The sequence below is a fragment of the Pyxicephalus adspersus genome, chromosome 2 (genome assembly GCF_032062135.1).
Source record: "Pyxicephalus adspersus chromosome 2, UCB_Pads_2.0, whole genome shotgun sequence".
NCBI classification, from domain to species: Eukaryota; Metazoa; Chordata; class Amphibia; order Anura; family Pyxicephalidae; genus Pyxicephalus; species Pyxicephalus adspersus.
The window spans coordinates 34,721,126-34,734,274 of record NC_092859.1 but is presented as its reverse complement, the minus strand read 5'-3'; the positions used below and the strand labels follow the sequence as shown (position 1 = coordinate 34,734,274).

Below are 13,149 nucleotides of genomic sequence, written 5' to 3'. Positions count from 1 at the left end.
GATATGCAGCGCTATACAGTGATTGCCAGAAGTGCACCTTCCGTACACTAGGCTCGGATGAAAGAGTTTATATGTCCCAGATTTCTATATGATTGAGAGCACCCGTATGCCAGAATAGTCAAAGGGGTAAAGGGCAAATTTAGCGTAAACTCTTTTACATTTTGGGGGACACTGCATGGCTGGCTGCTTCCATGTGCATTTCAAACTGCTGCTATTGGCAAACCACTCTGCAACCAAATACCAAGAATAACATGTCATATTCAGGCACCATGCTGCAACCCCACTGCAATGCAACAGCAGGCAAAAGCATGGACAAAATGGTTCCCAACCTCTCTCTTTAATCTGAATGGGAATGGTTGAAAGCACAGCTAAGATTGTTATACAACACTGTGGTCAACCACAAGTCTGAAATTGCCCTAACAGAAAAAGAGTACCTGTTACTACATATGTATGATCATGTCCCAATACGCCCCCGAGGAGCTGCTAGATTGTCATTTCAGCCGACCTTTGTCATTTCAGCCAAGACCTTCCAGTGATCCTCCTTTATATGAGCTGCTCTGGAATGCTGATCTCTTATCCCTGACAACTTTTACAGAATCTTGTCCTATTCTTTGGGCACCAGGAGAGCCCTGCTGTCATAAACGCTCACACGGTTCTCCAAGGTTATCTGTCTTGCTAGGTTTCACATCGCTTCTATGGCTGCCTAGTGCATTCAAGGCGTCACCAATGTTACTTTGCTGCAGCTCTCTTCCTGATGGAGTAAGGGGCCACTAAAATCAGTTAAAAGGTAAAATTCAGCAAGGAGTCCGCCATATCCTGCCCCGTAATACCTCCATATGTTCCATTAAACAGATTGCTCTTCTCTTCCTGTCCTACAAACACAACAAGGATGAAAGAAACCAGCTCAAAAATCATGGTAAAATTGCTTAATAGACAAGCTGTGTCAACTGTAAAATTTTAGTTTCTCTATCACTCTAATTCATGGTGACAACAGTAAATAGACGACATAGAGAGAGTGAGTATCTCTACAAAGGAAAAAAAGGGGTCCTAAAATATAAAAATATATATATATATATATATATATATATATATATAAAAAACAGCGGATTTCGAGCTTTATCTTACATTTGGAGAAATGAAAGTAAGCAAAAGGAAAATTTTCCCCTGATAAATACTGCCATATGTTGGTAATTAATACATATTTATTACATTATGGCTAATCTCTGCTGTATACTGTGTGCATTTGTCCATATTCTACTAACTGACAGTCACATCTTCACTTCATCTGTCCATGACTGATATCAATTATCCAACGGTGATTAAAGATCACACAGGAGACAATCACATCAAGCTTTATAAATCTGCAAAATGCAAATCCTATTCATGTATTCACAGCCCCATGCTGTTTACTGTCTATTAATAGCAGGAACAATTTGTTGATCAGGGCTCTTCTGTATTATCATATTTACCATACTAAGAACAAACATGATATTATTCCAAGGAAAATTATATCCTGCAGTTTAATCACAGTATTCAGTATTTAAAATGCAATATCCCCGTCTCAGTAAGTTTTTCAGAGGAGGAAGCACTGGCAGTGCGTGTTAAATCTTACCACTTTGCTTGTTTCGTTTTTTCTTTTCTTCAATAGATTCAATTGTTAGTTGTTCACCTCTAAATTTTTTGGCTGGTGAATACAGAGGCTTGAACTGTATCAAAGCCACTATATAAAACACATTTCCAAATTTTCAAACACTATTTTTTAGAAACCATGATCAATGATGGCACAGGTCACAAGTTTTTTTCTTTACTGGACAGCAGAATAGTGGAGATCTTTTTTGGTACCCATTTCTGCAGATGTGGACATTTCCCTTTGGGTCCATTGCCATAGATTCATAGATGTCATCTGGGACCTTCGACTCGAAAACCTTCCTAAAGGTCAGACCAACACATCTTTAGAGAGATTTTGGAAGTAAGTAGGAATGAAACCAGGCTCATTCTTTACATGTGTGTCCTATAGAATCTTCAGTGGCACTGCCTGTCAGACATGGTGGTGGGCATGTAATCTAGGGAATCTGCACCCTCTTAACATTTTGTCTTATAGCTGCAATTAATTCCTATCCTGGCCGTGCCCTTTTAATCTGTTTTGGCTCAAGGTTTTACGTACCTACCCCTTTTTCAGATCACTTTGCTTATTATAGCTTTAGGTTTCTTAGCTGCTGGTGGTATGATTTTGCTGATCCTGCTTCCATCTGACCTTTTTCTGCTCTGAGATCCCCTAAACTCTTGGACCTTTCCCCAAAACATCAAAGGTGAAAACATGGGACTTTCAATGTACAAATTCACATGTACAATAAAACAAAGCACTTATTAGACACATACATAAAAGATATTATGATAGCAAGATATATTGGGTTTACCTCTCAATGCATTTCCTTATTCTTCCTAAGGTCTTGTGAGCAAATATAATGCATCAGAAAAATAGACACAGAAAGGGGATTATGAGGATGCCACCAATAAAAGACAAAACTGACAAACATACTGGGCACAGGGGATCCAAGGAGTCCATACTACCCAGGGAAAAGTTGCTCCCAACAAGATGACTTCCTGTTGTTTTTTTATGGTATATGCCATGGTATTTTATATATATGATATGTTTATAAAAGGTTCAACAAACAATGGTTCTGGTGTTTTAAATTTTTGAATAAAAAATGCTTTGTTATACACTTGACAATATACATTTGACTTTGTACCTTGAAAATCCCATTTTTCTCACTATTGTTGTTGATGTTTTGTATTACTTGGGATGCATTACTATTTGGGGATCTTGATCACTAGTCTGTTGAGTCTTTGAATCTCTCGCTTAGTTGTCTGATCTCTGTGTATGACCTTCAACTCTGTTCCTCAACTTGCGCTCTCTGAATTGGCTGTCTGGTTTAGGATCTCCTGGTTACTAACCTGTGGTCTGTTTGACCTCCCACTGGGTTACTTCCTCTGGTGCTCTGTCCAGGCTAGTGGCTTCTTGCCATTTGTAAGTCCCTGTGGACTTTGAGCACCTATATTGTTGGAGGGCAGCCATGTGCTAAGATGGCATAGCTAGCCCTCTTCGGGGGTTTCTTCTAAAGGTAAAGCATGAGGAAATACAATGGTAACTTATATCTAAACAGGCACGGACATTTGGCCTTACATTGCTCATGCTTGCACTTTCATCAATACATTTTCCTACACCATACATTGCTTATGCATTTGACTTAATAGAAAAGCTGACATAGCAGAATTATTTTTTCCTTAGCATTAACAGTATGGTTGATTCTACAAACTGCTGTTACATGTGTCTCTTCACACCACATGCATTAAGACATTCAGTAAACAGCAGATGGCTTCTGTTCCTGTTGGTAATGGAAATGGACATGTCAACAGTTCACAACTGACACATGACTGATTCAGAATGCACTGCACCCTCACCTGTTCAGATTCCTATTCTACACAATGAAATTTCTTCCTTCTGTTGTGTTACTAGATGCCAGTTGCCTACAAACCCCTGGTGTGATAGCGCTCCCTAATGGTTTTGGGTAACAAGATATAAATGACATACAGTAGCTATGTACGATATCTTGTGCTTCTTCTTTGAGCTGACTTTACATCAACCATTGGGGGAACTTAGATGTGTCCAACAACACTTTTGTTCCATTTTTCTATTTCTAAATACAATACAATGGAGTTGACATCTACTGCTGTGTTTCTAGTTGCAAGTTACCTACAAACTTTTGGTATGGTTGCGTTCCTTAGATCCTTAGCCACTGGGTATCAAGCCATAAGTTGCATAACTATGTGAAACCTTTTCCACTATTTTTTCCTCCTCCTAGGGAAACCTTGAGGTGTCAAGGTGGCTGCCTCCAATCATTGCCCTACCACATTCAGGAAAAGCTTTTACCCCTTTTTAATTTCACAATAGCTGTTCCTAGAGCACAAAATCCCATGTCCAAGAATCCTGACTTTTTGCCAGAAATTCCTCAATGAAAAAATTTTTTAAAGCACAGTGTGTAAAGAATATAGTAATATTTATTTTTAACAATATTATTATTAATATTATTATGTGTTTACATAGTAGAAAACTGTCCTGTGTCAGAGAACCAGACCACTTCACTCTCTGTTAGAGCATCAGTCCAGTCAATTAACAAATAAAATAAATGCAACTTTAACTGAATTTCCTAGGAAACTAAAGTGATTTTCCTCTTTCCTAAGTTTATACATTCATAAAATGACATTGCTTAATATTTGTTTAAAGTTATTTTATCACAAAAAAATGTAAAACAGAATGGTTTTATATCTAGTGTGTGGTTGCTCTAGTAAGAAAGTACAGCATCTACTGTAGGTTCAAGATCTAGAAGGCCAATAATGTGTTTGCAAGGTTTTTGTCTGGTATTCTGTTTTTCTGTTGGTATTCTTGTCTACTATACATTTCCTACTAGTGTGGCTAGTGAACCACACAACAGTAAACAAGCTCTCTTCTCTGATGTAGAAATGGTAAATTAATCCTCGTTTGCTGCAAAAAGTAAATATGAATATTTTACAAGTAATTCTTCATATTTACCTGAATAAAAATAACCAATATGTTTTACTTGTATAAAAATGGGAAGCACTATATATTGCTATGTATTGATTGGAAATACCTTAAAATGGTACTCCTTTCCTTCCTCCTAGATAAGTAGCCCAATCCCTTAGCATCATCTGGCACACTTTTGTGCATGCTTATTACTGATAGCATCAGGTTTACCTCTATTTAGACACTCTGTACCAGAAAAGTAGAGCTGAGACGCTTTATATTGCAAAGACAGATTTTCTGACCTGTTTAAAAATCCCCTGATGAGCAGGATTGTTTCCTTTGCAATGGATCTACAGAAAGGGTGAAAGGAAAGCGTGAAAGGTGTCTGTCTATTGCCAGCCTAAATGAGCTTTTCTCAGCAGCTGTGTACTGACATATAGATGAACACTAAAGAAAGAGAATAAAATGTAAGAAAGTAAGGAAATGAGTATGGGAAAGGCACATTAAAATGACTTTCCAGGTTACAATAAAAAACAAAGGATATCCAGAGTCTAGTTTTCCTTTGTAATGTGTTAGCAGTGTTTGACTTTCCTCTATTCTACTCATCAGCATGTTGTATAAAAAGATGTCATAATGCAGCATACAGCTGTTTCTGGATGGGGTGAGGCTGTGAATGATCTGTAACATAATCCTCTGTCGGAAAGAAAGACATTTGTATGTTTAAAAATCATTAGAGTACATCAAAGTACTGAAAAGGTGCAACGAGGACAAAGGTCGATCCCTGCGGCCCGCAGCGAACGCCAGGCTTGCGTCTGGATGAATCTTGTGGCTTTTGGTGTTTACGTGATTCACATGAATTGGAAATAGAGATGTCTAAAGGCTTTATTTTAAAAGCAAACAAAAGGCTGTTTGGAACTGTCTGTATATACATATACCTGTCTGAAGTAAGCCGCATCATTGAGCCAAAAAACACAGACCTTTCCTGAACCTGAATGTTCCAGAAATGCCCATCCATTGCTATAAATTCAGTGCAAACTGAGCAGAGAAAACCTGTATGTTTAATAGTACCACTGCTCTTTGGTTTTTTGTATTAGTCAGCTCATGATTGGGTTCCTTGTATCCCTATATCACAAACTCTTGGTATTATTCCTATAGCTGTGAAGCTGTCTATAAACTTAGGATGGACAAAGAATTGGGCAAACTTTGTGTATATACAGAGACCTGTCACAGGGAAAATGAAAGAGAATGGTTGCGAAAATCAGTCTGAGATCATCAAAATTCCCTTAAAAAGTTTTGGCCAGAGTTGTGTAGGTTCCAATAAACATATGAATTTTACACCACTCAAGCACAAATTGATTTGGGTGAATGTTCTCCTTTCTCTACTGGCATCCAAATAAATTCACACAAAAATCAACAACTCTGCCATAGAGTGCTGGTTGTCCTAATATAATTGCGTAGTCCAATAAGCACCAGTGCCCCCAGTAATGAACACTCTGAGATGCCCCTCTCGTCCTCTGTAAAATATCTGTGTGAGGGCACTATTGTTGGTGATTGTAGATGTTATTCAGCTATTTCAGCATACAATACTGCCATGTGAAGTCATCAAGCAACATGTTCACGTATAAAAATGGTATTTGAAAGTATTTGCTTGCAAATGTATTTACAATATTAACATGCAACAGTGCAGGACTTTAATGCATAAAAAGAAGAAAACTTGGTGTGTGCTCACATATTCACTTAAAGTATATCTAAACCCAACCACAAAAATTTTATATTGTGGCTCACCAGTCCTGGGATGTGGTGGCTGCATTCCTTTCTTTTTTCAGTGCTTCTTTTTCTTTTTTTTTCACCTGATAATTTGGACAGCAATAAACTTCCTGTCCCAGGGTGGCAACACTGACTGTATGATATTTATGGAGCAGGAATGCAGCCACCCTCAGACAGTGAGATCAGTAAAGAGGGGGACTGTTAGATGGATTAGTAGACTCAGATAGACTTTACATAAGTGAATAACAAATAAAGTATAATTTAAGGTATAACTTTAAGCAACTTGTGTTTTTTAAATTTGGGATAAAGCTTTCAACTGAATAAATAAGAGCTGACCATTGTCAGCACCCCTGTCAGTGTTAAATGGTTTGTTTCAGCTGTCTAAATGCTACATTAGTTTGGCCCTGTTATAGGAAGATGAAAAATACCATACTTACTGACAGGATAAAAATAAAAATATGTTACAGAAGGAACAAAACATAAAAACTGTTAATGCTTTGACTTTTCTGTTGGATTCTGTTGGCAGCTTCAAAATCAATATGCTTTATTTATTTGTGTCATAAATTAACAAAAAAATGCAAAATTTTAGGAGTAACATCTAAATCTAAGGAGTGATTAACTGATCATAAGCAGGGCTGATCATTAAATAGGGGATCCAAATGACAGACAGATACAGACACTGACACAGGAGGAGGAGAGGAGCCTGCCCTGAAGAGCTTACAATCTAAGAGTAAGTTAAAGCATACCTAAACTCACAATTTTCACTTTATATAAAATGGTAGACATCTCTTTTATGTAAAGTAAAAATTCTGTTTGTTTGCTTTATTTTTCACTGCAACACCCATTTTTTTTTAAAAAGGGTGCAGCTCCGCCTCTAATTCTATGAATGGGAGCGCAAAGCCTCCTGGGATACCTACGTCACGCATCCGAGGAGGCTCTTGGGTGCTCGTTCTGTGCATGCCCGAGCATCTGGGACATGTGCAGAAGGAGCCTTTTTGTGAAAAGGGAAAAAAATTGCCGATCTCACACATGCACAGTGAGATCGGCAGGTATTTTTTTCCCATCTATGTCAACTAGTCTTGCGCCTGGCTCGGGTGACGTAGGAAGAAGAACCAGAAAGAAGAGGTGAAGGTGGCCATGCCCGGAGAGCCGGCATGAAGACAGATGCCAGGACGACGAAGGACCCGATGGAAGAGACCTCCGGACCGATCAACTCCGCTGCGGGATAAAAGGTAAGTGAATTTTTTTTCTTTTGGGGGACTTTTGAGTTTAGTTCCTCTTTAAGATCTCAGCACTTTTGTTATTGATCTTGTTACTAATCCACTATTGATTCCGATGATAAAACCTAACTAAATTCTTCCCATTGTGTTACCATTAATGACACACCTTAAGTGCAGGTGCAGTAAAAATAATAGTTTAAGTTGTACCCCTAGCCAAAACGTTTTATTTATGTATGTATTCCTTACCTTTTTGTTCTGCCACCTGAAAACATATTCTGATCTCATCACCTGCCAGTCTGGCATCAGCGCTTTCTCGGCTGCTGACCCAGAACAAGTATGCAGCTCAGTAAACTTATTCTGCATATTTTACTAATGCAGGGAAAAGCAACAGGTTATTTTCTTGTTCCCTCCCCAGCAGAACATTTACCTTTTCTTTTGCTTTCCAAATTAAATAACCAGTGTTTCCACTAAGGTGGAGAATGAGACTGAGAATGAGAATTTTCCCTTTTTTTCATGGGACAGAGCTTGTTCCTAATGACTGACCTATCACTCTTATGTTTCTCTTGTATATGGTACTCTGGAGCTGGAAGACAGCTTATGTTATCAGCATGATTTACAGGCAATTGACAGGATAGCAGTTGTCAAACCCCTTTCCTCTGACAATCAGCTTCAAGAGTTATCCCAAGACAAACTAATTGAAGCCAAGCCAGGCACGAGTATGAGCAAAAGAAGCAAGGAGCCTGAATGAAGCCAATGAAGCATGCTAATGGAAGAAATGGAGAAATCAGGGTGACAAAGGGATGAGCACATCATTGTGTTGCTTCAGAATGACTTTTGCTCCTGTTAAATGGATTCAATAATGATGGACATATGACAATGAGCTGCAGAAAAAATACTGCCAGTGAATCCAGTGAATTATATGAATTTAATTTAAATATTTCAGCAAAAGATGATTTCCGTGTTATTTCTATTAATGAGCAATTCGTTTTTTTCCTGGTTTTATGGCAGGAGTTCTGCTTTAATAAAAAGATACTTGAATAAGACTTGTTGAAGACGGGTTCTCTTTACCTCTAGTGCAAAAATTGCAATGCTCTATTTCAACTGAATTACATTAATTGCCATAAAACAGAAGAACAGTCCCCAACGTACAATACCTGCAATGTCCATTTCCACACTTTACATTAAACATATGTACTGTATTAGCAGGGAATTTCCTGCTGCAGATGTAGCTGCTTCCAGATGTTATAGAGGAGAGCCATGGCTTGTTATGCTCCAGTGTGCGTAACACCAACAAATCGAAGGAGAGCCGGCACATGGAGATGTAAATCACCCATCCACTATGTTCTGCCTGTTCATGGACACAAACTAATGGTGCTACAAATGGCTGGAGACCCGTGAAAACGAATGATGGTCTTATAAGTGATGTCAATATTATTGCATATACACTAATCAGTCTTGCTCTACTGCAATAGTCATAAATAGATATATTGTTTTTAACCATTGGAGTTTCAGGACCTTTTTCCATCCCACTATCATTATAATATATACAAACCCACAACCTAACCCACCACCCTAGGACCCCAATCTTGCCTTACCCCTTTGGAGTCCCCAATGTCCCATTTCCCCTTTCTTTTTTGAAACAATGATGCAATTACATTTTTTTCTGGGTGTTTAGATTAGTTTTGTGACACCATTAGTAATTTTCATCTTCCCCAGGCAATCCTAGTGGGCAATGCTAAAAGCTAAATTTGAATCAGGTAGGTAAATAAGGCCGGGTGTCATCTATTCAACCCAGGGAGAGGCCCTCTGGTGAGACTACATGGTGAGACAGACTGGTGAGACTACATGGAACATCACTGAACATAAGGTAAGTTTTTTTTCATATTTTGTTCTGCGTAATTATTTTATGGAATTGTGCTTCAACCCAGATCCCCAGTACTTCTATTCAGTAGTGCTAACTTCTAAGCCAAGATGCTACCCATCACTTACCCCATGATTTGCCTTGGGTGTGATCTTGTCCCATCAGATCACATAGTGCTGGGAATATGGAGGTCATCATCTCTGACCCTCTAGGTGTTGACTCTCATAAAACTAAAAATGCATTACAAAACAGAAAACAAAACAGGAATTCAAGCATTAAAATGAACAGAAAAGCAGCCCTAGCAGCAGATAGTTCTTGGTTACATTCCAGCAGCTTTTTAAGCTTTCTTTACAATGGTGGGGATAGAAACAGCTGGCATAAATATACATGTATTCATATGTGAAGTCTAAAAATACTGCACAAGGAAACAAAATGTTCCATCTGCACCTTTATTTAAATAACTTGTCATATTAAATTTTCTGCCTTTCCAAGAGGAGATTTTCGCCCTATTTCACACTCTACCAGTAAAGTAAATATTTAGTGATGAAAAAAGTAATAAAATGCGGTCTTTAATCTTTCAGAAGAGAGGCTCTCCGAACGCCATGAAAGGGCTTATATTCATTCGTTTTATGGCTGTAAAATTAATATTGAACTAGATGATGCCACTTCCAGTGTTTTATCTCACCATATGTTGCATTAAAATGCAAATACATTAAAAGTAAGCAATTATTTGCTGTAAAAAGTTGAGACTTTTCAAAGCTGGCTTTAGATTCACAGTTAGGAAACAATATGGCTGCCAACTGGTTTACTATACCTCTCAGCTCTTATGTACATATGTGTATTTGTTTAGGTGCATGTGTGTGTATGTAGAAGGCTGTGAATACTGGCATACGATGGACTGGCCACAGGGGTCTTAGTTTTTCCAGATGCTACTAAAAGGCCTGGACTGGTAACTTTTGGCATTGGCCAAAAGTGTTGGTCTTAGATGGTCATTTTTTGACCATTGTTCCACCTCTAAGACCTATAGCCCACAGCAATATTTTATGAACTATGTTACATATCCGTAAAGCTTGGTGACAGGCTACTAAACTTGACCTGGAATAACCAATGCGAACAGTCCTATTTGTTTTACTGATTCCTCAGCTTAGTTCAAAATCTTCCACTAAATAAGGGGGACTCTTGCAGCCCCGAAACTCAGTAGCACATCTCGTTGTAAAAAAATATAGCTTAGTATGCAATGCTACCATTGGATTGGAGCTTTATTATATTTTTTCTTTGATTCCACAGGGACCACCCCTGAGGGTCATAAAAACTATAGCTGACTACCAATCTCTATGCACCTTTTATTACACATAACAAAACAAGCAATCCATCTTGCCTTACCTTCACAAAACGTTTATACTGTCTGTGTCCTTGTTACAGTTTTTTATACTTCCCATCTTGTAAAACTGTTGTCACCAGAACAGGAAGCAAAGGAAAACCTCCCAGACAAAGGTTCTAATCCATTCTATCCTAAAGCTAAACTCTAGTTATATATTAAAGACATAACTATGTAATCATAAACACAGGCAGTGTAAGTATCTGAATTTACCAAATATCTGTCTTTTTAAGTCATTGTACACTAGGGCAAGAGAGGAAGCAGTACAAGAAAACATTCAGTTCAACATTGCTGATAGCAGGAGAAAGTAAAGTGACAGATGAGCTCATTGCCATTCTTCTCCTGCTTTCACTGTCCAGTCATGGGCTGTGGGCAGGTCCGAACCTGGGCTCGAAGGAATTGGTTCAATTGATTCTGGGCATTTGACTGAGGACATCTAGTGTCAGTAACAAGTATTGCATGGAAAAATCTCAGGATGAATATTTCAAGATAAACTGGCTTTGTGGTTATATGTTTTATTGTGTCTATGTATCTGTGTTTGAGAAGTGTCATCATACAGTTAAAAAGCTTAATCATAATGAGCAGGCAAAAATGTACATGTTATTACCGCCTGCAGCTATTATCTCTTATTAGAACAAGAAGTATTATGACACATTGAACTAATGTGTATGCACGGTTGTGGATTTGGTTTCTTGGATTCTGGTAATGACATCACACCTATAGATTGTGGAGGTACTTTGATTACTTAATACATAAAAGCAGTAAAGAGGTAAAATAAAATGATTCGATTCCCAGACTAAAACATTGTTCTATCAGGATGAACAGGACTGTAACCCTCAGGAACATCTGCTGTTTTCTTGTGTACTACAAGCAGAGACATGCCGCTCTGAGATCATGCAAGTCATGCACCCAGCCATTCAAGAGATTCTGAAGAAGTGTAATTGTGTGAAGTCTTAATTCTTTGTTTTTACAACACAACCTTGTTGTTGAAAGTGATATATCACTTGTGTATAACAAGCCTGCAACTGAAACTTTAACAAGAGTGTTTGTTAGCCGTTGTTCCAATACATCAAAGCACTAAGCATTTCATCATGTTCTTATTTTTGCCAGTTTCAAATGTATCTAAACTCAAAGCCAAAAGTGTAATATATTCCTAGTTATGGTGGCCCCATTTGTTTCCTTTTTTTACTTCTTTTCACACCTGGTGATCAAGCAGAACACTTTGTGCCCTAGAAAGACAACACTCAGCCACTGTTCTTTACCTATTGAGGAGCAGTGTGCTCAACATAGAATAGGAAGCCTTTTAGAATTTAGAACACCTCTTCCTCCTGGTTCGGTCCTGTAGTTTGCAGGGCAGGGTTGATGACATTGTTTAGATTCACAGAACCCTAGGAGGTGGGTGCATTGGACTTGATTTATTAAAGCTCTGCAAGGCTGGAGATGATACACTTTCATTTCACTTCACTTTCAGTGAAGCTGGGTGATCCAGCAAACCTGGAACAGATTTCTTTAAAATAATTTGCTATTAGTCAGCAAATATTTTAAATCCTGGACCAGATCTATTCCAGGTTTTCTGGATCTCCCAGCTTCACTGATGAAAGTGTATCCTCTCCAGCCTTGGAGAGCTTTAATATATCAGGCCCATTGTTAGGGTTTACGTATGCTTCAACCCTTTCAGATGCAGGGATTATTAAAACCTATCTAACCAGACTAATATTTGAAGTTTAGGTATGCACAGGTGTACACAACCTTTTACTATTTTATCTAAGGGTGAAGCCTTGGTTTGTTATAACTCTTGTGTACTCCAAACACCAAAAAAGCTGTAGTCCCTTTGCTGCCTATCTCAAAGTTTTGGGTGCTCCTGACATTGGAGCTCATAACTTTTTGAAGTGAAACTGTCATTGAAAAAGATGATACAAACTTTTATAGGTGAAAAGCCATCGATCCCTCCACAGTCCTAGTCCAATCGATCCTGTGCTGTCTAGTCTTCCTTCTTCTTCCTGGTGTGAATTGGACACCGGAATGGACACTGCTATGACAGTGAAAATTAATTTCCATTCCAATTGAAACTAAAAGCAAAAAAAAAACTGTTTTCATTGTAAAGGAGTTAGCCACCTATGCTTTAGGTTGCTTTTACACATAAAATGTATGTAGCTGGAAACAATGTTTTGTGATTACGTTCAGTGACAGTAGAATGAACACAAAGTATGGAGAAAGGCCGTGAGATGGTGAACAGGATGCACCGCAATGCATCCTCCTCCATAGGATATGACAGCAGTTGTCCATGCTTGTGCATATATCGATTGGCCTTGGTGGATGCCTAAACCTTTAGAGACCATGGCACATGTGCTAGACAATTATGGTTGTTCATCACAGGCGA

The 13,149-nt window shown here is 38.4% G+C and overlaps 1 long non-coding RNA gene across 1 annotated transcript; it reads left to right on the top strand.

Annotated features, from left to right (window-relative positions):
* The first annotated feature begins 7,163 nt into the window (after positions 1-7,163).
* LOC140324994 (uncharacterized) lies at positions 7,164-8,573 on the top strand. Its single transcript, XR_011919614.1, has 2 exons — positions 7,164-7,542; positions 8,114-8,573. It is a non-coding gene; the product is annotated as an uncharacterized lncRNA (long non-coding RNA).
* The last annotated feature ends 4,576 nt before the right edge of the window (positions 8,574-13,149 follow it).